At 44.5% G+C, this 24,778-nt stretch overlaps 1 protein-coding gene across 5 annotated transcripts in view; it reads right to left on the bottom strand.

Annotated features, from left to right (window-relative positions):
* LOC139702945 (caspase recruitment domain-containing protein 11-like) overlaps positions 1–24,778 on the bottom strand; it is a 76,136-nt gene that overhangs the window by 49,337 nt on the left and 2,021 nt on the right. For 4 of the 5 annotated variants that reach the window (XM_071605679.1, XM_071605675.1, XM_071605678.1 and 1 more), the window contains exons 3-5: positions 15,333–15,413; positions 15,119–15,246; positions 9,249–9,346 (exon numbers count right to left, since the gene is read on the bottom strand). The gene's annotated coding sequence lies outside the window, so the exon portion shown is untranslated. Of the gene's footprint in view, positions 1–9,248; positions 9,347–12,609; positions 12,733–15,118; positions 15,247–15,332; positions 15,414–24,778 lie in introns of those variants that run through there. The other variant, XM_071605677.1, reaches the window with a different exon arrangement.

Raw genomic sequence — 24,778 nt, 5'->3', positions numbered from 1 at the left:
GTCTGCAAAAAAAAAAAAAAAAAAACAACCCTGGGAACCAATCTCTGAAAAACCTGACTCTGAACACTAGGAAGTGCTTGGAAGGCAGCTCATGAAAGTCCTTGTTTTCAAATTTCTTTCCCCTTCAGAATCTACTTTTTCAGAACCATTCCTTGCCCACACCCTTTGTGAGTGGACTTCATGCACCAATGCTGCTCCCCACTGGTTCCACCCTCTGGAACAACACATAAATGTGGAGCCTTTCCACTTCTTGAGAAATTTGCCACCTCTGGCTCAAGAATGTCCAGAAGGGCATTGTTTTCCACTGCCCGATTTCTAATTCTTTAGGATCCTTGCTACTTTCTCCAAACAGATATTTTGAAATTTTAAAGACTCTAGTGAAAACACTGTCATTCCAATTTGTGGGGAGCTACTCTGAATGACCCATGCCTTCCATCCTGAACCAAGAGGCTCTGAACAATCACTTGGTGACTTGGGCATTGCCCCAGCCCAAGAAGTAGAAGGAATGTCTTCAGGAGCTATACTCAGCTATTCCTTTGTTATACTACACCTTTGCCCTGTTTGGAATAGAATGGTCAACGAAAATGCCCTCTGTGTGTCCCCTTCTCTTGCTCTGCCTCTGGGTGTGGCCTTCGTAGATATCAGTCAATCTGCTGACAGCAGACACCACAAGCTAGACTCAATGCCCGGTATCTCTGTCGCTTGTGTGGTTATTTCCTGCAGCCCAGTAAACTCAGGAGTGACCCTGAGTGTTTCAGTACTGAGAAATACGACACCCATTTAATTAGAATCTGTGAGGACTGCCCAACAAACTGTACTGTAGTGATCCTACATGTCACCTTATGCTAAAAGTGGTATTTGCAAAGCACAATGATTCACTCTGTTATCTCCCCAGTATAACTATCATTATTGTTGCATCAGACTATATCCATAGAAGGAAAAAAGTTGTAGAGGTGAAGGTACATTTCAAACAAAATCTGCACGTATTACTCCATTTTAAAACAAGGTAATCACATATATTAATATGGACTGTGCCTGCTATCAAAGAACACAAGCAACAATAAAGGTTGGCAAGGATATGGGGAAACTCATACATTGCTGGTGGGACTGAAAATTGGTGGAACCACTCTAGAAAGCAGTCAGGAGATACCTCGGAAAACTTGGAATGGAACCACCATTTGACCCAGTCATCCCACTCCTAGGTTTATAGCCAAAGGAAAATCAGCATACTACAGTGACGCAGACACATTAATGTTTATAGCAGCTCAACTCACAATAGCTAAACTATGGAACCAACATAGTTGCTCTTCAACAGATGAATGGATAAAGAAACCACGGTATATATACATGGAATATCACTCAGCCTTAAAAAGAATGAAATTATGGCATTTGCTGGTAAATGGATGGAGCTGAAGAATATTATGCTAAGTGAAATAAGCCAATCCCAAAGAACCAAAGGTCAAATATTTTCTCTGATATGCAGATGCTAATTCCCAATAAGGGGGTGTGTGGAGAATAGAGGTATTTTGGACTAGACAGAGAGGAGTGAAGGAAGGGGAAGGGTCATGAGGGTAGGATTGACAGTAGAATGAATGGGACATTATTACCCTATATGCAGATATGATTATATGACCAGTGTAACTCTACCTCATGTACAACCAGAAGAAAGAGAACTTATACTCCATTTATGTAAAATGTATTCTACTATCACGTGTAACTAATTAGTATAAAAAATGTAAAAAAAAAAAAAAGAGGATGAAATCTGCCTAACTGCATGCAGCATGTCTAGACCAGGTGGCCAGCAGAGATAGGAAATGCAAATTATGAGTTGAATTTGGGCCAAAATTATGGGGACTTTTAATTTGAACAGAATCTTCTCACACAGTCATGCATCATTTAACGCTCAGGATAAGGACTGAAAAATGTGCCCATAGGAAATCTGACTTTGGGGGGCGTCACAGAGTATACTTACAGAGGCTAAGTTGGCTCCTATATCAACAGGCGATACTATCGTGTGAGATCAATATCATATAGGTGGACCATCACTGACCAAAACATTATCATGTGGCATGTGGGTGTACTTGAAGGCTGTCCACTACAAGGGAGAGTGTGAACTTCTGATTTGCTATGAGAGAACCCAAGCAGCTCTGATGCTTAAAGACATCATGGGGAAATCGAATAAGCGGAGCATCTATGCAATTGGTTTTCCACAGCAACATGACCTGCTTCCTGACAGCCAGGACCTGAGAGAGAGCTGCCAAGGAACTCATGGTCACTTGGAAGGCTGCTGGGTGCTCATTCAACTCTGAACATCCAGGGCTGCAAAACTAGGTGGACACTCACTCTCAGCTGACAACACAAATCAACCTGCATTTACTCCTGCTTGGAATGGGGTCATCAGAATCATGTAAGACATTAAAATGCAAAATAAAACTTCAAGCACAGCATGAATAACAAACATGATCTTGTTGATAAGGTCCAACAGTGGCAAAAGAAAGTCTTGCAGCTTAAATATGGAATCAACCCAATGCCCACTGAGGGATAAACAGATGGACAAAAGATGTTATCTTCTCTTCTGCTATTCAGCCTTAAGAAAGAGGGAAATTCTGACCCCTTCTCCAGCAATGTAGGATCTTGAGGACAGTACACAAAGTGAAATGACCCAGACACAGTGGGACACATACTGTATGAGTTCACAGTCTTCAACACAGATGAGGTACCGAGGGTTTTCAATTTCATAGAGACAGAAAGTAGAATGGTGGTCAGTAGGAGCTGTAGAAGGAGAAGTAGGAATTAATGCTTCATTGGTAAAGAGTGTCTGTTTATGGTGATGGAAAAGCTCTCCAGATGAGTGATGCAGGTGGTTGCACAACAGAAATTTAAACTCATGCCCTACACGATGACGTTATGGCCAACGATGGAACCACATACATGAATTTGTCCCACAGTATGACAGCACAGTGAAATTGTAGCCATCTCAGTTGGTGTAAGAGCACTCTAGGATGTTTATACAATGATGAATCACCCTATAACACATTTTTAGGAATATATCTCCATTATTAAGTGAGACATGCATGTAATTGACACCACTCACCCTCTACACACCACAATGGGTAACATGGCAAGTTTTCTACACATTTAAACACATTTTGTGGACAGAAAGATACAACATGGATTGAATGCCCAGCTGGAAAGCAAAAGGCTGAGTTAGGACGTTTGGAAGCAGCTTCCCAGTTCCACTGGGTGCTGGGTCACATCCCATGCACTTCCCATCTTCTCAGCAAATATTATTCTCTGTCTTCAATGGGAAAATCTCCCATTTGTTTCTTCTTTCTACATGTGAGACTTTCCATAGGGTGCATGGGTGATAATGAAATATGCAGGTCAAGAGCAATGTCTGTGCTCCCAAATATGCTATGTAACTGAGAGAGATTGATTGGAACTGAGAGGCTAACCTGAGGTGATCCATAGACTCCCAGAAAGTGTAGACACTCTGGGAAAACCATGAGCATGGGTACAATTTCCTATGATTTTATGACCTCAAAAGGAATCCTTGTGTCAAACATGCCTAAGTGCAGAGTGTGTGTCCCCTTAACAGATTTCTGAAAACAGTGAAGACCAGTGGCACTTAGCAGATTAGATTTGCTAAACTGAGTGTTTCCTTTTAGGGTTTTCAAGTGATAATTCAGTGTATGTGGGTTCTTTTGTACATACTGAGCTCCTTCTTGGGAGGTCATGTCATTTCTGCCCTCCTCCTTCTTCCTTGCCATACTCCTTAATCTCCCACTGCACTGAACTCTGAAATGGAAATGCCCAGAGGTTGGGTATCTAACATGTGTTGTGTTGAGAATGGAGAGAAGAATTCGTGTCTAGACAGAGTGAAAAAGGGGTCAGAGACAAAGTGGACAGAGTTTGCATCAGTCACAGCAGAGACTATCTCCTCTAGAACTCTAGGACAGGTGCACATACCAGTCTGACAGTTGCAGGTGTTTTCCTTCAAACTGGTTGCCAGGTTGGAATGAGTGATGACATCAGAGGCTTCCAACCTTCCTGATTGGAAGGGACAGACTCTGTTGACCACTGGCAGTGCAGTGGGCAACAGTTTGTTCTCAGTACTGTTCTTCACCTGGTTTCTCCTGTTTGGAGAAGAGCGAACAGACTCCTATTCAACCAAATTCTGGAAGAAAGATTTATCTTAATAAGAACCTAGGTTTTGTAGAAGGAAGACAGAGTATTGGAGAACTTATGGAGGATCAACAAATCTCCCAGTCTGGGCAATCGCCTTCCCTGCCAAGCACCTCAGAATCCCACCTGGAGGTGGTGGTAGATGATGAGGTGGCAGGTCCATCAGGTGAGGGAGCTAGAGTGAGAACTGATTTGACATGATGACTGGTAAGGAGGAAGGGATAGAGCAGCCAGAAAGGTGAGAAGCCCACTTTTGAAGTTCAGAATAGGCCACGGGACAAGGAAGTCCACATGGATGGAAAATCTGCAGAGAAAGGAATTGGGCTAGAAGATGAGATCTAAGTTCAGGAAATGGGTACAGGGGATGTAAAAAGGGTCACTCCACCCATGAGAGAAAGTGTCCATAATGAGAAAGAGTTTTGAGGAACAGGGAGATGGGACAATGGTAAGGAGAAGACAGCTACCAGCCAAGCTAAGAAGGCAACAGTTGAAGGTCTGGGGTGTCGGAGGTGAACTGGTATCAGAGGATGAAAGGATGAGTTCCAAATACAGGAGCCTGACTCTGCTTCCTTTACTCAGGTCTGTGGGTAAAACCCTGCCTCCCATGTCGGTCCTCGAGGAAGAGAGAGTGGACCTCAGAATCTGAGGGAGACTCGGATGATGATCCCCCGGGGATTTTTGATTCAGTACCTTGGGTAGAATCTGGCCTCCTGCCTGAGACCACTGGCCTAAAGAGAAAGAGAGAGTCCTCCACTGAATCTGAGGATGAGCTGGAGGATCTGGAAAGTGAGCTATATCACCCCTGGGATGTGGAGTCACTGTGTGGCCTCAAAATGAAACTCAAAAAACGGCGCGTGAACTCGGTGCAACCAGAACACCATGAGGTTTTCAAGAGGCTTCTAGGTAGGGAGACACCCAGGTAGCGCCCTCCAATCCTGCTCTTTACACAAACAAGGAACTTACAGCCACTGCACTTTTCCAAAGAGCCCTGCTATCCCTGAGATCCCCATTCCTGGAGGACTCAGGACCCATGTACCCTGTGAAACTCTTAGATGATGGATGATTACATTACACCTGAAAAATGACCCTGCTTGGGATCACAGAGCTTGATTCCAATTAACCTCACTGATTGCAGACACTGTGGTTCTAATAGATTTCCTCCTCCCTGAGCGGTGCCTATCAAACTAGAAAATAACATAGAAACTCTAATTCTGAGGTGGTGCATTCTTGGGGGATGATGGGCCCTCGCGGTTTACTCCAAGTTCTTAGTCATACAGACGTCTATCTCTTACCCCAACCCTCACTCAGTTGTTTCCCTGGGGGGTTTCAGGGCAAAGCAGCTTTCCCAGGAATGTTCCTGTCCTTTTCCTATCCAACTGGGATATCGGGCTCTTTTGGGCTCTATTGCACTCCAATCCCACACCTTCTTCAGTGGAGGTCCTATTCTTCTCTCTGTTGTCTATCACCCATGAAGCCCCTTCTGGTTCCCAACTAACACCAGTGTTCTGTTCACAGAAGATCCTGTTGTCAAAAGATTCCTGGCCTGGGACAAGAATCTGAGAGTGTCTGACAAGGTGAGGTTGTTCTCTACTGGGCAGTGATCCTGCTCCAGCACAGCCTGGATGAGGAGGGATTTCTAGCCCACGGTCCTTCTGTCTCCATGTAGAACCAACAAGATGTGCCAAGTCCTGACCCTTTGTGACTTGTCAACATCTCTCTTCAGGGCCTAGCAGTTCCATGCAGTGAGGACAGGTGGACCTTGCTTCTGCTTGGGGTGTTGCATTCCTATCCTCCTCTCTCGGCTATTGTTACCTGAGATTTTGGGCGCCTCTCCTCTTTTATTTTTTTAAATATGTTTTAGTTGTAGATATACAGAATACCTTTATTTTTTATCTTTATGTGGTGCTGAGGATCGAATCCGATGCCTCACATGTGCTAGGCAAGCTCTCTACCACTGAGCCAAAACCCCAGTGCTCAACAGCCTTTTTTCTGTGATGCTAGGGATTGAACCCAGGGCCTTGTGCATGCGAGGCTAGCAACCACTCTACAGAGTGAGCTATATCCCTATTGCTGGGGCTCCTCTCCTCTTTGCACTTCTTGGGACCCCCTGTTCTCCAGCTTACCCAAGACCCTCCTCACCCAGCTGACCTACATGCCTTTCCTCAAAAGGTCCCCTCAGAGCTGATCCTACAGAACACCCTAAGTCTCTTCTTCCCCCAACTGCTCTGACTGTCTCAGGTCCTTCCCCAAACCAGCAGGTCTCCTTACGTGGTGAACTTCTCTCAGGGGCACTCTTCACCCCAGACTCCCATTCCTGTCCCCTCTTTCCTCCTCTTCCAGGATGTGACCTCTCTCTATGTTTTTCTTCTCTCTCCATCAGTACCTCCTGTCTATGGTCATAGCTTATTTTAGCCGGGCTGGCCTCTTCTCCTGGCAGTACCAACGAATCCACTTCTTTCTGGCCCTGTGAGTATTGGGTCTCCTTCATCAATCAGGACTCACTACCTGGGAGGGTAGGAGGGGAGCAGAGGGGCACTAACCTTTCTTTTACTTTTAGCCTCTTTGTCCTGTTTGCTCCGTGTTCACGAGATCACAGCACTGTAGTATAGTTTGTTTTTCTTTTCCACACTTCCCTAGTCAAAGCAACACACAAGCTCCCTAAAGGCCAGTTGTTAAAGAGTCAAGGAAACCTAAAGCCCACCTGAGAGGAGTGGAGGAGAGCATGGGCACCTCCTGTCCCTGGCAGAGAGACTGGAGGTGCAGCCACATCTGACTGCTCTTCCTTCCTGTATCTATACCAACATTGCTCTGTTTTCTGCCTCTGGATTTCCAAGACAGATGCCCAATTCCCAGCCTGGCACAGGTCCAGTGTAGGGTGGTCCCCTCTGGTTCTTCATACAGGAGTCTTCTCACATTTGTGGCTTTCTACACACACCCTAAAAATTCTTCCAAGATGGGTCCAACCACCCCTTAGGACTGCCCCACAACTGTGTTGCTCAATGCTTTCTAGAAAAGAGCTGGAGTTCTTCAGAAGGTGTGTGTCTGGCAGAGTCCTCTGGACCAAGGCATGGTCCTCTATAACACTTAATAGGGCTGGTGCAGTCCTGTCTGAAGATGGTCCTCTGGGAGTCCGTTTTGGGAAGCTGACTCCAAGGGGAGGTCCTTCTTGGTTGTGCCTCTAAAGAGCAACCTGGTTTCTTTCCCCAGCTACCTGGCCAATGACATGGAGGAGGACAACCAGGCTCCTAAACAAGAAATCTTTCGTTTCCTCTATGGGAAGAGCTACGCCCAGCGTCCCCTGTTCCACAAACTGCGATATCAGTTCATCTGCTCCATGGACTGGAACACTCGGGTTTCCAAGGAGGAGTGTGAGGAGGTGGGTGGTGCTGTGTGTGCTTGTGGGGGGAGAGGGATGGGCTGACTGGAGCGACACAGGAAGGTGGGTGGCTGCAGGTGGGCTCTGGGGAGGAGAAAGCTCAGGAGGGAGGGAAGGACTTCCTGGGCAGTCCTCAGTTTTGCATTTAACCATGTTACTAAGTATTCTTGATGGATCCAAGCAGAAATATTACTAATGTTCAACCACTATTCTACTCAAATCAGGGACAATGATAAAGCTTGTCTCTTGATAAAATCAACTTTTCAAATTTGATGGGAAGGGACACCAAAAGGATTCTATCTGTCAAAGCATCTTTACAAATGCTTAATTTATTTATCTGATATAGGAAAATATACTCGATTTTTATTGAAAAGAAATCTGAAAAAATGTGTCCCACATTTTATATAACATGATCCTGATAAGTGTCGTCCATGTGAGTAATAGCTGAAATAATGTTGTGATATCCGTATATAGCTACTTCATTTGTCACCAGGCTAAATAAATCTAATAATTACACCTTGCTATGTCACCTCCTTTGTAGCTGACAGAACTTAGTTAATAGAATCAAGCCTCTCAACATTGTAGTTTTAGATATTTGTACACTGTTGAATCACAGTGACTAGAAAGTCCAAATCAAGGTGAAGTAATTTTAAGGAATGGGAAAATAAATTAACCATAACTTCAAACCCCTCAATATCCGGTAAAGTCATCAGCTTTGGTGGGGGCTCTTTTCCTTTCCAGATTCAAGCTTATGATCCGGAGCTCTGGGTGTGGGGCCGAGATCGCACCCTCATTGCCTAGAAGTCCTGGAACTATGGAGACCTGAGGGGAGGGACAAAACTCTGTATCCCTGGCTTGATGACAGAGTCAGTGATTGTCTATTCAGGATGCTCGAGGATCTAACTTCTTGATCCAGTCCTGTCCACCTCCACCCACAGCCACCCTCTGAAGATGGTGAAATAGCCTGAATCTCCAAGTCAGCTTCATGGTCTCAAACACCAACCACACAGATGACTTCCTAGAGGTGTGCTGGGTGCTCTGAGGCTACTCAGCCAGACCTGAGAGAGAACCGTTTATCATTCAGAATGTGCTAGAAATCCTTAACCCACAGCAATTGGGCCCACATGTCAGCTCCGATGAATGGTTGATCTTGGTCTAAAGTGAATATCCTTTAGCCATGAATATCTCTCTCCTCCTGAAAATTTCTTTTTACCTCTCCTTAATTCATCTTGGGTCACTTATCCTTTAAGGATACCAAGCATGGAGATGATTTATTTACAGGATTTTCACAGTTTTAGTACATATGATAAATGTTGTTTATTTTGAACTATGTTTATTTTAAATAGTTTTGAGATAGATGTTGTTCAGAAAATTGTTGTTTTTTATTGGTTTTGTGATTAATGTTATAACACGTTTGTGTACATAATTATTTCTCTCAAGATTTTAATCTTTTTATCTATTACTTTTATACCTCAGTAGTATTATCCCATAGTCTTATAAATATAGTTTTTATTTGATGTTCAATCACCATTATTGTGACTACTGAGCTGCCAGTATTTAATTTGCCTTGATATGTTTTCTGTCATTTTAAAATATGTATCATTCGAGAGCACATGTGTTATGTGCTTGTGAAGAGCACAGCACAGTGCATTTGTGAAAAACTGAATAAAGTTGAAAATCTCCTTACCTTAATGATACATATGATCATGTCATTCCAGATTGGTTGTTTGCTGTCAAATGATACTGCTGTTTAAAGTGTTGTTTTTAATTGACCAAATTTGTAACCTGTGGGGGAGAAAACCACCTCAATTATTTTTCATGTAGCAGAACAACAGAGAAGGTTGTAGAACTTAAACTAGAGACTGGAAACAGGAAACACAGGGAGGACGTTGCGAGAGAGAACACAGGAAGAATAAAAGAAAATTCTGGAGGAATTCCAAAGCCAAGGTAAAAGTAAAACTTCCTGGTAAAAGTCCAAAGACAGGGACACCCAGGGAATGGAAGACTTTGCTACTTGAGTCACAATGGGAGTCTTTTCCGCAACCTATGTATGTTTCTAGTTTTACATAAGTGAAGGAAATCCAAAGGGTATTGTTGAAATAGAAACTCATGAAGGAAAATAAGGTACTAGAGCAGGTTGGGAGAAGAATGAGATGATAGGAAGTGCTAAGGTTGCTAAATAGATAGGCACAGAGAGGAAAGAACTAAGAGTGTGGGCACTGAATGACTGCACACAAGCATCTTGGGAGATGGGAGAGAATATAGAAGCAGCTGTGGAAAGTAGCAGGTGAAGAAAAGTATCAGCAAGAAGTTAAAACAAAGTTAAAGAGAGGTGGCAACAGAGCCAGTGATGAGATGTGATGTGGGGTTAAAGAGGCAAGTGGAGATGATGTGAAGAGGTTAGAAAGGACCAACATGGAACAAGTTTAAGGTTGGTTGAATGTGTTAAAAGAGGGATGGTGGTTGGGTGAGTTGAGCAAGTGAAGAGGTATAAGTTCCTTGAAGGAAGAAGTCACTAAAGACTGGCACTGTGTAATGCAATTCTGATGCTGATCAATTGCATGGAGGTCACTTGCTACAGATTGAGGCTGCAAGCCCCCTCTACACTGCCCTGTCTTCAGAAACCAGCTGTAAGCTCCAGGTTTCCCAGGCCATTCACACTTCTCACCACTGGTATATATTTGGGGATTCCCAAATATATACTACTGTATAATTCTCTATAATATCCTACTGTATAATTCTCTATAATATCTCACTGAGGTTAGAAGAGCACAATCCTATAATTACTGATTTGTCATGTAAAATAGGACACAAATTGGGACCAGCTAACATAAGAGGCACATGGCTTGAGGTCTAGGAGCGTCTGAATGAAGGCTGTCATGTCCTCTGGATGCAACATCTTCAGAGGACATGGATGTATATGACCTACCAGGGAAGCTGACCTTGGTTTCAGCTGAGTTTTTACAGGAATTTAACTAAGCATTTGGCATGAGTTGGATGAGCAGAGCAATAAACTAGGTTCAAGTGCTGCTCTCTGGGTACTTACCATAGAGTGTGGGAGACAGGTTAGTGTCCAGGTGGTATGGATAGAGATGGGGGAATCACAATGTAAACTATGTAGCGGGAGTGTGGCATCAGGCAGCATTAGGGTCTCCAGACTGTTTTGTTTTTTTTTTCCCTGATCCCCATGTGCGAAGTGCCCTTCAGAAGACCCTGACCAGCAAAGCCTTCTTGAGGAAAGGCCTGTCTTGGGTAATGCTGGGCGGGCAAGCACTAAACTCTGACTTTGGGGCCCACCGGAAGGCTTCCTTTCTGACCCCACCGATTTGGCCTTCCTATTCCCACTGCAAGACTGAGTTCCTGGCCACACCAGAAGTCCACTTGCACAGCTCACCAGAAATCCATGTTCCTGGGCTCACAGCAGGTCTGAAGGCAAGTACTTGATTTTACTTCCCAAGAGGCTATGCACCTGGTCACTCCCACTTAGGGACTATCTGGAACATGCCTGCTTCGTATAACAGTTCAGAGGAGATATGCTGTGAGCACTGGCTCCCTACAGGCCTCCCGCATTTCTTCCCTGGTTTCTCCTTAGATCAAGGGAATGTCTAGAATGCATTTTCTTGGTGTGGTGTTTTTCCTGATTGAGTCTTGATTCAGTTTAGGTTACACACATCTATACATGTGGTAAAATGGTAAAATACCTACAGACTTCTTGCATAGATGACAATTTCCTAATGTACAGTCTTCTCATGCACATGCATTGGGGTATAATGCATGAATGGTACATTGAACCTGTGTATTCTGTCATTACAAGGTTCCTTGAAACTGTATTTTGATATAAAAAAGCAAAAAATTCTAAACAAGCATTTATCTTGACTAAAAATTACAGAGCTTGGAGAGCACTGTTTAACTCTCATTTTATGGATCTTTGGGAAAGACTGCTCTTATCTATAGCAGCCTGGCAGATTCCTAGAGGGAAGGGCTGGGTTGGTCCTTCTGGAAAAAGTCACAGAAACATCTCTATCATTATTTTGGTGATAATTAAATGGGCATGAGGCTTTATATCTTATTTAGAATAGCCATTTATTTACTTATTTTTTAACTGCCAGGGATGGAAACCAGGGCTACATGCATGCTAGCAATTCATGTACTACTGAGTTATACCCCTAGTCTCCATGAAGAAAATTGAGCTCACAGTTCTGTAAGTCCAAGAGCATGGTTCTGGAATACTAGCAATTCCTCCAGCTCCCCAGACATCACAATGTGGTGCAGAAGTAGAAAGGGAGCAGGCCAAGTGCAAAAGGAGTCATATGCATGGTGTAGACTCCCTAAATAACAACCTGTTCTCATAACTCAGTATGTGAAACCTGCATTAATGCCTTCTGAGGTGAGTGTCCCCATGATCTAATTACCTTCAATTTGGCACCACATATAAAAGGTTCCACCACCTCAATACTGCCACACTGGGGAACAAGCTTCAGGCATTTGAACCACTGGGAGGCACATATCTAGTTTCAGTAAGCTGTCTTCCTCTGACTGTTCCATTTCCTGTGACTCCTTGGCTTGGATGGATTTGCTATCTGCATTACCCAGTATTTGAAGTTTTATGGGTAACAGGGAGGGGCTATAATTTAGAGTGGGGCACTGGGACCAACACTGAACTTATGATAACAAGCCAATTCCAATTGGGGAGAGCCAGCCACACTAGAAATGTCACCACATGATGAGGGGAGGGTGTGAAACTTTGGGCTACATGTCAGCCAGTGCTCCAGGAAGCAGAGGAAGGCTAGAGATTGGGTTCTACTGCAAGACAACTGAAACTATCATGCCTCCCTAATGAATTCCAGTAAAAACTCAGGCCACTGAAACCAAGGTGAGCTTCCCTGGTTGGTGAAGCACTGAGCACATCAATGTCCTGAGGACACAAATGCTTTCACTAGGGCCCCTCCCACACCTCATGTCATGTGTCTCTTTGGGGGCTGGTTCCAATTAGTGTCCTAACTTGGGGGTCCCCGTGAATAGGAAGCTTCTAAGCAAACTCCACTCACCTCCTCCCCAGCAGGTTCTCCACACCTTGTCCTCTCTTCTCAACATCCTCCGTCCTCTGGTGAGTCAAGGTCTCTGCACCTCCAAGAGTGTTTCCCCTCTGTGACCACAGATCCAGTGACATCCTTGGGAAAAACAGAATGAGCGTCAATGGTGGACTTTGGTGGCTTCTGCCCAACATGGATTTAAGGGTCCAGTTTGCTGTCCCAGCTGAAATGAATTTAAAAGGCAGGAAATATATATGGAAAGTTCATGTTTAGGAATTTAGATTCCTGAGAGGCCAGCCCAGAGACAGCCCAGCTCCCTGGCCAGATAGGGAGTGTTCAATCCACAGAGAAGGAGGGGACATGGGGTCAGCAGTGTCCCTGAGCAGAAAGGACAGAATATCTAAGGCAATTAGAGGTCTCTAGTGCAGAGAACTAGAGAGAACTAGAGAGAGGCGAGTTTTAGAAGGGAAGGGGCACAGCAGAACTCCCCAGCACAGTGTCTTAGGCTGGGGCGACTGTGTGCTGTTGACTTCCAACCAGAGCACACAGGCAGTGGGAGAGTCTAGAGCAGGGGACCAGTGAAAGGTGTTTCCTGGCAGTGATGAGTCAGTGGGTGAGATGTTCCCTGCAGGCCAGCAGAGACTCTCTTGTATTCAGCATTGGGTACCCCCAATCCCCTACCAGGCTCTGGGTCACAAAGGGGACTTCAGGGACTTCAGGTAGCTGATGGAGAAGTGATTAGATGTCACACACCAGGGAAGAGAAGGCAGTTTCTCAAAGAGAAAATCTGGGTGGGGGAGCGGCCTCGAAATGCCAAACTTTACCAACATTCAGCATCTGAGGCCCAGCCATGTGGACTCTTCCCTAATGGAGATGGAAACTGTCAGAGCAGAACTGGGGGCTCACAGGTGAGGGGAAATTCAAAGCAAGTGGAGGTTCACACAGAGGCCTTTGCTCCTGTGGTTCAAGGGTTGGGTTTCCCTTCCAACATGTGGAAACCAGAGCAGTGCAAAGCCCAGCCCCGTTCATCTCAATCTGCATGGGGCTGCACAAAGTGTCCTAAAGGTTTTGGCTGATGAATAACACAATGTATTCTGCAAAGTGTATGTATGTATGTATTTATTTATTGTAGTTGTAGATGGACAGAATGCCTTTATTTTACTTGTAGGATCACAAGTCTGAGACCAGCCTGGTCAACTTGGTGAGACCCCATCTCAAAAAATAAAAAGGGCTGGGGATGTAGCTCAGTAGTAGAGTGCCCCTGGTTCAATCCCCAGTTCACCCCCCAAAACAAAACAAAATTACCAAGCCCTTTATCTTTTCTTCTTTCTTTTCTTTTCTTTTTTAGAGTTTTACAGTTACATGGAAATCAGTTTCAGTTTGTGATCCCCCTTTTCTCAGCCCCTAACCCCTTTATCTTTTACTTATATTAGGGTTATTTACAGATAAAATGATATGCTCTCTCAGATTTGCTTCCAAGTTAACTCAGCTGTGGGGGACGTGGGAAGTAGGGTGAAGGTACATAAAAAGATGAGCCATATGTTGATAGATTATTGTACTGAAGCTAATTAAATAGAAGCTCACACAATGAACTCTCTCTACATCAATTTTTGGGATGAGGTTTCAGGCCCACCTTAAACTCCCACTTGCCTCAGCCTCGTGGTAGCTGGGACAACAGGCACATACCACTGCACCAGCTATGCTCCCTACTCTGAGTTTTTAATTTTATTTAAAAAATTGTAGGGGCTGGAGTGTAGCTCAGTGGTAGAGCACTTGCCTACTACATCTAGGCCCTGGGTTCCATCCCTAGCACTGGGAGGGGGGGAAAATAAAGGATCTTTTATCTCTTCACTTTTCTATATTTTCCCAATTTTCTATAATTAGGCACAAGGCCCTTTTTTATTCTCTTATTTTTTATTCTTAATTTGTCTTTTTTTTTTTTAACTGTGGTACAATTAAAAAAAATAATCAGGGTGAAAGGTTACAGAGGACAGTCCAATCAGAATAATGAATCAGCAAAGAAAAATACTTTGCAAATTCATAAGAATGTCATTATTTATCCAGATCCATAGAATGTACACGTCCTAGAGACTCCCTAACACAAACTACGGATACTAGGTGACAGAGATGTGACAATGTAGGTTTATCAGAGGTGACAGGTGACAGCTGGGGGTGCTGACAATGGGGGAGGCTTGCAAGTGTGGGGGAGACAGGGACTTTCTGTACCTTTGCTCAATTCAGCTGTGAACCCAAATCTGCTCTAAAAAATAGTCTATTATAAAATGAATCTTGGATTTACATCATTTCAGCTCAGGAGGCTAAAGCGGGAGGATCAAGTTCAAAGTTAGCCTCAGCAATTTAGTGAGGCCCTAAGCAACGTAGTAAGACCCTGTCTCAAAAAAGGGCTGGGGATGTGACTCAGTGGTTAAGCACCTCTGGGTTCAATCCCTGGTTCCCCAAAAAGATAAGTGGACCAGACAGCTTGTGGGCAGCCCCTGTTAAGCGCTGGACAGCATGGCATTACCTTAACAGCCCTCGGGGCGGGGAGAAGGCATAGGCCCGGACTTGGGGGTAGGAGCTCCGGAGCATGATGGCCAACAGGGCAGCTGCTCCTGCGCCCAGGCTGTGCCCCACCACAACCAGCCGGTATTCCTGGAGGACGAAGAGCAGAGTGAGTAACTGCGAACAACAACACACGGCTAATGACAGGGGAAGGAAAGAACGAAACAGGATCTCACGGGAGCGATGCTGAATGCTTGGCTCAGAATCCCATCATTGATGAGTCGTCGGTAAATGTATCTGGCAGCCTGAGCAATGCCCTGAAACAGACAAGCAGGTCAGCACGGCTCACACACAGGACCCCACAGTGTGCACTCACTGCTGACTCCCTAATGACCTCCCCAACGGGACCCGACCCAGTGGTCAGGGGCCCTACTGTTCTCTGCTGCCTTCCTGGCACCTGGGCCAGACCCTGGCATGAAACAGGTACTCACTACACACATAGTCTATTATAAAATGAATTAAAAAAATAATCAGGACGCCCCAGGTGTGGGAGGCCAACCTTACACGTGACTGAGTCACACTCCCCGGCTGGGTGCTGAGGTGCTCAGTCACAGAAATGTGGCAGAGCTTTCCCCACCCTTCTTGGGTCTGAGGGTCGGTGTCTTGTGCCTGGGTGTGTCTTGCTACAGCCCCATGAGTGAAGCTACGCTCACCTGTTCCTTTGTAATACAACCCCTTGCCCTGTGTTTTTTTTTTTTTTTTTTTTAGAGAGAGAGAGAGAGAGAGAATTTTTTTAATATTTATTTTTTAGTTTTCGGCGGACACAACATCTTTGTTTGTATGTGGTATTGAGGATCGAACCCGGGCTGCACGCATGCCAGGCGAGCGCACTACTGCTTGAGCCACATCCCCAGCCCCGACCCCTTGCCCTGTTTAGGATAGAATCTTCCATGGAAGTGCCTTGTGTGTGTGTCCCCTTCTCTTATTGTACCTTTGGGTATGGCCTACCCAGATGTCAGTCAACCTGCTGACAGTGGACATCATGAAGATAGACTCAGCCCCCTGAAACCTGACCCCTTGCCTCATTTGAATAGCTTCTCCTCAGCGAGTGCTCTTGCTCTCTCTCTCTTTCTGCGGACCTTTAAGATCAGAGGAGCCATCACAGCGACCCCAAAGAAAAAGGTATTTGTGTCTCTTGTGTGGTTATTTTGCGCAGCCCAGTTAGCCCAGTCCAACTGGAGTGACCCCTGAGCCTTCTAGTCACGAGAACAGAAACCAGCACCCAGGAGCACCCTCCCACGCCTGCACATATACTTCTGCAGCTTCCACTGTGGCTGCCTGGTGCTTTGCTGTGCGGATCTGCTGCAGTTTACTTCAGCCAAGTTCCTGTGGTCGGTCAGATTTTGATCATAAATGACTGACCACTTCTGAACAATGTTAAAGCTTACAATACAGTTATTTTTTAGTTTTATTTTTGGTACTGGGGATTGAACCCAGGGATGCTTAACCACTGAGCCACATCCCCAGTCCTTTTTATTTTTTATTTTGAGATAGGGTCTTGCTAAGCTGCTGAGGCAGGCTGAGACTGGGTCTCAGCCTTCTGAGTCACTGGGATCACAGGTGTGTCATGTCTAGCTACAATACAGTCCTTAACCAATGACACTGAGTATTCCCTGGCTCCACAAAGGCCAAAAAAAAAAAAGTTCGTCAAAAGTGAGTTCTAGGAAGTTCAGGTTTGGGCTTAACTTCAAAGAATAAATTTTAAAACTTTCTAACAAATACAGCTATTTAGCTATTTTACATCAGAGGCTCCTTGAATTATGCAGTCCCAACAGAGGAGACAACCCCGCTGGCCAGTCCACTTGTGGACAGTTTCTCTGCCAGGCCCCAGACAAGAGGGCCTTGCCCTGTCCTTGTGTGGCTCACAGTCTATGAGGAGGAGGGAAGGGGATCTGTTATAAGATGGGAGACTGATTGTGATCATCTCTACAACAGCTGCAAATACGATTGCGTAATGTGCTAATTCTGCAAGCAGAACACCACACAGGATAGATCAATTGGAAGCTCTGACACTCTGTGCCCTTTCAGACAGGGTTTCCTGACCCCAACTCCAGACTGCCACATGGTTCCCTCTAGGCACTGTTTATCAGGTTCCTACCCTTGGCCAGTTCTGCACACAGAGCCAAAGAGACCGTGGCCCACGGTGGCTGCGGGTGAGCATCCCTGGCACGTGGTAACAAGGGAATGCCGAGATGGCTCCCAGAGGCACGGGGCTGGGCTCTGACCACTGAGGACAGCGGCAGGGCCAAAAGCAGAGAGTAGGCCTGGGGCAGCGGCGCCCCAGCCGGAATACGAACTATACTGGAGATGGCAACTGGTGTGAGGCAGAGGCCTCTGCTTGGGGTCACAGAAAGCCTTTCTCTGAAAAGAGCCCATGAGTTCTGAAGGCCTCCTGGGCTCCCTGAGGTGTTCAAAGTTCTTTACACACACAATAACAGTTAAACTGCAGTCTTTTGTGAATTGATGTACAAAAGGACAGCTAAAGGTTAAAGAAAAAATTCCCACTGGGAGTGTCGCTCCGGGGCAGAGTGCTTGCCCAGCCCGCTTGAGGCCCGGGGCAGAGTGCTTGCCCAGCCCGCTTGAGGCCCGGGTTCAGTGCACAGCCCACACTCACACTCATACTCGTCGATTTTAAAGTGATGACTACAGAAGTAGCACCTGTTCATACCAAGGATATAAAAGCAAGTCAAGTCCTTGCCTTCCTCTGACCTTTGGAAGTAAGTCATCCCAACTTTCCCTAAATGTTAACAAACTGCTCTGCAAACATCATGAGTCATCAGGGAAATGCCAACCAAAACTACAGTGAGATGCCGCTTCACACCCCCCAGGACAGCTATCATCAAAGCCTGCAAATAATAAGTGCTGACAAGGATGCAGAGAAAATGTAAAATGCCGCAGCCACTGTGGAGCTCACTTGTGCTTCCTCACCTTCAAACACAGGATCACCACACAACCCAGCAACTGCGCTCCGAGGTACCAACCCCAAGATTGAAATGAAAGGAGGAACTTGAACAGATGTTTGCATACCCATGTTCACAGCCATACTAGTCACAACAGCCAAAGGTGGACACACCTCAAGTGTCCACGGGCGGGTGAGTGAATTGAATACTCTTCATTTTGCCTCCAGAACAAAACGTTAGTTCTCCCTTAACCTTTCTGGCCATTTTCCTTTTCAATCTCTTCTGCTGGTTCCTCTCTCCTTCAAGTAATCATAAAGTTGGAGGGCCCCAGGGCTCAGTCTTTGGTCTTTTACTCTTTTTATCTGTGCTTGCTGCTTTGATGGTGAGTCTGCCTAGCTTCTTGGCTAATTTAATTGCCATCTATACAATGACACTTCTCAAACTTACATGACCAGTTCAGGCCTCTATTCTAAACTCCACACAGATACATATGTCCCATACCTGAAATACATACTCACCACACCTGAAATTCAATTGCTATTCCTGATCAAGCCTGTACCTTCTCTAACCTTCTGAACCACTCTGCAGTATTTGCCACAATCACCAAAGCAATAAGCAAGCCAGTATTTGCCACAATCACCAAATACTCTGGCTTATGTTCTAGTTTTCTCTTTCACTATAGGAAAGTCCACAGCCTGCTACAGAAGTATCAGTAATAGCATGACTTGGTTTCTCTAATTCCCAGCTGGGAACCGAGAATTTCCTTTCTTTCTATTTACACATTCTAGGAGAGGAGAAGCACATTTCTGAGAATGGACAAACAGCCTACCAAGAAATTTAAATGTGCATCCTTTGAAAAAACTGTCCCACTCACAAAAACACACCAGCACTAAAACGGTTTCCTTTAGAATCATCACCTCTGCGATAAGATAATATAACATGGTCCCGATCACATACTGAAACATCAGCAGGAAACAGGAACTCCATAGAATATACTTGATGCAGCTTTGTGGACATGATGTGGACCTAGCAATGATGTCTACTGCCTATCTTACCACTTTTAGGTGGCTATTAAGTTTTATACACTTGCCAAGAAAGGATTATGAAACAGGTAAAAACAATAGTTCCAGTTGATTTCATCTAAATGGGAAAAGAAAGACTCCATCATGTTCAGGGGCCATGTGGGACACTGATAAATTTCTGATATTTCTGAATGTTTTGGCTTCTCCATGTGAAACCATCCACAAGGACAGGAAGGGTCCTGCTGGTAGGAGATACTGTGTTGTCTTTCAGTTCTATTTGCTAGGTGTCCAGGGACCAGGCTCAGGGGTCTGGAAGGGCTAAAGGTGGTCAGGGCAGAGAAAGCCCAACTGCAGATGGGACACATGGAGACAGAAATGGACCTCCCTCAGCCAGAATGACCTATAACATGCCTGCCCAGCAGGTGATAGAAAGTAGAGCATGGCTTCCAGAAGCTCTGCCCATACTCCATGCAGGCATCTGAAGACTTGACTTGGGGCTACCATGGTGAGGACCCACAGGGCCCATAGTTTGTACACTGCATCACTTTGCCTCACTAAGTGGACCTAGCAATAATAACTTACTTATTTTTTAGAAAAATAAGACTGGTTTCATTTACTCTGGCGATGGGTCCATGTTTAATTATCCACCTGATATTTACCAATACAGTCATGTGGATTGGATAACAATAGGCATATCACCAGCACAATGCCTTCAAATCACTCTTAAGGAGAAGAGGGGGCAATGTGGAGAAGTCATCAATTCAGGAAAATTCAGGTAAGGAAAGAGTCTTATAAATACAAAGTACATGTAATAAGACCATACATACCTATGACTATAACGAAGTGAACTCATAGAATCTCTTTTCTAAACCAGAACAGTGCTTGTGGTAAAAATGTCCTAGGGACATGCACTTTATCAAAAACACACTTAAAATAAACATACTAAACTGGATGTGGTGGTAATGCCTGTAACGCTAGCAACTAGGGAGATTGCAGCAAGAGGATCTCAAGTCCGAGGCCAGCCTTAGCAACTTAATAAGACTCCATCTCAAAATAAAAACTAAAAAGGACTGGGATATAGCTCAATGGTAAAGCACCACTAGGGTCAATCCCCAGTAAATAAACAAACACACCATTTCATTTACACGTCTCCTCTATAGAGCTTATTTGAGTCTTTCCCACTAAGGGAGTCTTAAAGTGAGTTTAAGAAGGAATATTTCATTATTTTCAGAAGCCCAGTATTTAGGAGAGTACTTACATTTATGAATGAATAAATTAGTGATTACTTAATTAATAAGGAATACTAACTGAGGTAAGGAAGGCTATTCTGGGGTCAAAAAAGTTAAATGGGCCTTGTATATTAAAAGTCATCACCAAATGCAAGAGACTGAGGGAACAGGGCATGAAGAAACAGTCAAATGTTAATGCACCTTATTTTAACTCTCAATTTGCTTTTTTAAAAAATTGCTTATAACTTTGCCTTATGAGGGAAATAAACAGTATATGATGAAAAAATTAGAGTTGTTTTTAATGCCCACAACATGCTGCTGGAAAACAGCATTCTCATGAATGTTCCAAACTGAGTTTTTTATTTGATGATGGCTTTCAATCATTTGCCTGAGTTCACTTTTATCCACAAAAGGAGAAATTTTATCCACAAAAGAAAAAATTTCACTGTTCCTACTCTGGCATAAAACAAAAAGTTTTACAATGAATAACTTTGATAAATGGGTTTCAATAAACCTAGATAAACTATTGTTAGAAACAATCAGAACTGTAGCATTTAAGGGCTTTAGGTCAGTTTTATAGGACAAGGGTACAATGTAATGTCTGCTTAGCCAGGTAGGAATGCCTGTTGTCCAGCCACTTGGGAGGCTGAGCAGGAGGCTCCCTTGAGTCTAGGAACTCTTCATCAGCCTAGGAAAGACCATGAGACCCCATCTCAAAGAAAAAGTGCTTATTAGATATATTATTCCAGAAATAGTTTTGTAATAATAAAACTCAGGACCGAATTATGTTTTCACCAAAGCCAAAGCAATGGGCCTGAGGGTGAGGATAATTTTGTGAACTTCTCAATGGACAACTTCCTCAGAGTTGGATTTCGGTGCAGGCAATGCTGTCCTCCACTGCTGCAGGGAAGGAGCCTTCTCCTTACCTCTCTGAGACTCTTTCTGGGAGTGGCTGGGGAGGATAGGAGTTCAAGGTAAAGCACTGGAACTCCATTAAGTAAACAATGAGAGAAAATGCATATTCCTCAAGACCATAAAATGAAAAAGACCAAGAGGAATTCAACAAATGGCCTGTTAGCTTGGTTGCCTCTAAAGGTCAGTGATCTCATGTGCATCACTGGGAACCAGATGAGGAGAGAACAGCTAAACCCTCCCAAGGCCAAAGGACTGCAAACTGGGGTCTGCCCAACCAACAAGAGTGCTCTTGTACATCATGCCAAACATTCTCAGTTTTACAGACTCAAGAGTGAGTCCATCAGTATGCACCTACACCCCAACCAAGGAACATGTCACATGCAGCACTGAAAGGGAGGGAAGGTCAAGATTCCCAGAAATGAGAACCAGAGGACAAACCCCTCCCACTCCCACCACTAATGTCACCTGTTTAAGATCCTGCACTGGAACACTGAAGGATAGGATGCTCTGGATCTGGGAAGCCCATCCATGCAAGCTTTCTCATTCTGAGAAATGTTAAAAAAGGTGAAATACTCCATTTCTCAAAATGAAAATATTTCAGAATATATGGTAATGCTGGAAAATGAAATATAAAGACGATCAACTTGGAAGAAAATGTTTACCAACATGACCAAACTAGAAAAATTTAAAAATGCTCAAGAGTACTCAGTAAACAAGAAAAAAGCAAAATAAAGTAATTTCATAATAGAAAGATCTGCATGGATGTTATGAGTAGGCATTTTACATAAATGGGCAAGTCTGAAAAGGCTCCTGTACAGTTCCATGATTTGACAGTCCAGAAGGGACAACAACATAGAAACAGTAAAAAGATAAGTGGTTAACAGGAGTTGACGGTAGGACTAAGCAAGAGACAACATGGGGCATAGGATTTTAGGACACTGTAACTGCTCTGCATGAACCTGACGGTAGTCAGTGGATACCACATTATACATTTTGTCAAAATCTGAACCAGAAGCCTCTGGGATAACTGGGACTACAGGCCTGCACCACAGCACTGCACCTGGCTCATTTTAGGAAATAATAAAGTATTGATACTAAATCATCAGCTATAACAAATGTATAACCCCATTCATGATTAAGAAAAACATCAGCAGACTGACATACCTGGGTCCGGGTCATGGAAACACCGTCACATTCCCCATCTGGCACTTTAGTTGGAAACCCGAGCCCCCTTGTGCAGCGCCCCCAGAACCCCCTCATGGCATCCTTTACACATTTCAGCCTATTTGTTACATCCTTTTATCAGACGACTCACTTTCCCAATTAAAAGGTTTCAAATTCTATGAAGGATGAAACCCAAACCTGGTACAGCACTGTTAGATCTTTCGTCAGTCTCAGTATTTACCTTCATTCTTGGCTCTGGAAGTGAAACTTGTTACTGGTCCTCTGGAAGCCTTGCTCAGGGCACCCATGCAGTCTCCTAAACCCCTTGACTGACCTCTATGACTCCTCAAGCCGATCACACTACCACCACAGAAATTCCTCCTCATCCCCTGAGCCTTTCCCCTCAGTGAATAACAGAAATGGCACCTTGACAACACAATAAACATGACTTCTGCTTTGCCATCACTTCAGTTTCCCAGGCATTGAGTACAGACCCCTTTTACTGCTACCAGTTACTCTATGGATTGTTCCTCAAAGGAGCATCTGGGCTCCTCAAGGCTAAGAAGTGCCTCTTATAACCCCATCCCCAAAGCTGAAGTCAAGAGACAAAATACTAGATGAGGAAAAGGGCCAGAAAAGCAAGCCTAAGTAAGCAGGAAGCTGCCTTTGGAAATCCTTCAGGAAACAGAGGAGAGAAAAGTGTCTGTGGGGGCAGGACTGGTCTCCACAGCATCCAGCTGAGAAGCATCAGGCAATGACAGGAGCACCCAAAGACCACACTACATCCACACTGTAAGAAATGAAATGACTTTTCCGGCAAAGGAAGGAAGATACCAGGAAGTCAGATGGCTGACCCTGTGTGCTCCCTCAGTCTGGGACTGCTCTCCCCCTAAACCTTAGCCTCATGAGCTAATTCCTAGAAGACAGAAAGAAGCACACAGGAATGTCACATCCTACCCCCACCACTGAACAACACCCAGAACATCTGCAGCCCAAGCCTGCAACGTGTCCCCTCTCACTGACTCAAGGACCCCCCACCATCCAGCCGTGCACCCCTCTCCTACATGCATCAAAGGTTTTCCTTTTTTAGTGGATCATACCCTTTTTTATTCCTCCCATCAAAACAAAACAAAAATCCTATTTTGACCTCAACTCCTACTCTAGTTACTGGCCAATTTCTCTTTTCCCCCCAAAATTTTGGGTCCAAATTCCCCACTCAAAAAACAAAACAAAACAAAAAACAAACAAACAAACAAAAACCAGGAATATACCAAATCTACCACTCTCTCTTAAATCAAATCAGATCTAGCTAAACAAATCCTCAAGGAGTCAGAGGATCTCCCCAGAATTGAATCCCATGGCCAGTTCTGTCTTTAGGCTTAACTATGAATAGCATTTGACATAGTTGCTCCTCCACACTCAAACCTTTCATTTCCTTGGTTTCTGAAACCTCGTGCTCCCAGTTCTCACTCTTGCCCCACCCAGTCCCTCCTTCGGTAGCAGACTTTGCATGTGGGAGAGTCCTGGACTCACCCCCTTGTCTACCTCCCAACACAGTTTTCCATGCTGATTCCCAGTCCAGTCTGTCTCCTAAAGTCCCAACACATGTCCTGCACTCTTGCTATCACCACTTTACCTCATGTTAACAGAACCAATTAAAAATGGCTAAAACCTAATTTTCTCAAACCTGATTTTCCCACCATCTCTCCATTTCCAATTTAACAGAAACCTTGTTTTCCTAGTCACTCAGGGAGCCTCTGAAGAGCTTTCCACATGCACACAGCCTGATCAAATTAAAGTTTCAGGAGAAATTCTCAAGGCAGAAAGTGCATTTGAGCTAGTGAAGGAAAGAAGTAGAAGCAGAGAAAGGGAGTTTCTCCAAGAGTACAAAAACATCCTCCCGCAAAATGTGATAACAACGGTGGCAGGGAGAGAGTAAGGGGAAAGGATAAAAATCTTAGAATATGAAATTAACATGCTGGAACAACTGCACATGGCAACAGAGATGGAGAAATTTAAAGGATCCCATTTTTTTCTGGACAGGGTCACAGATTGGACAATGCCTCAATGAATAAGTAGGGGCAAGAATAGGAGACATAGGTGGGCAGGGGGCAAAATTGATGATTTGGGGATCCACTGCATCTATAAGCTTGAGGTACCCTCTGGACACACCCCTTGGAGATTCTCTAAAGGCAACTGGACAGAGGCATCTGATCCCCTTGGGGAAGCAACATGGACTCAAGGTTAAAGCACTGGACGGTGAGATTAGACAGGAGTAAGGAGAGTCATGAGCTATAGGCAAAAGAAAAATATGTGAAGAGAGCAGGAGAACTCCTCAGATTCAAAAAGAGGGCAACAAAAGAAATGGAATAAAAAATAACAGGGGAGACTG

The sequence above is a fragment of the Marmota flaviventris genome, chromosome 19, assembly GCF_047511675.1.
Source record: "Marmota flaviventris isolate mMarFla1 chromosome 19, mMarFla1.hap1, whole genome shotgun sequence".
Classification (NCBI taxonomy): Eukaryota; Metazoa; Chordata; class Mammalia; order Rodentia; family Sciuridae; genus Marmota; species Marmota flaviventris.
The sequence above is the reverse complement of the archived record's forward strand: the minus strand, read 5'-3'. Positions and strand labels throughout refer to the sequence as shown.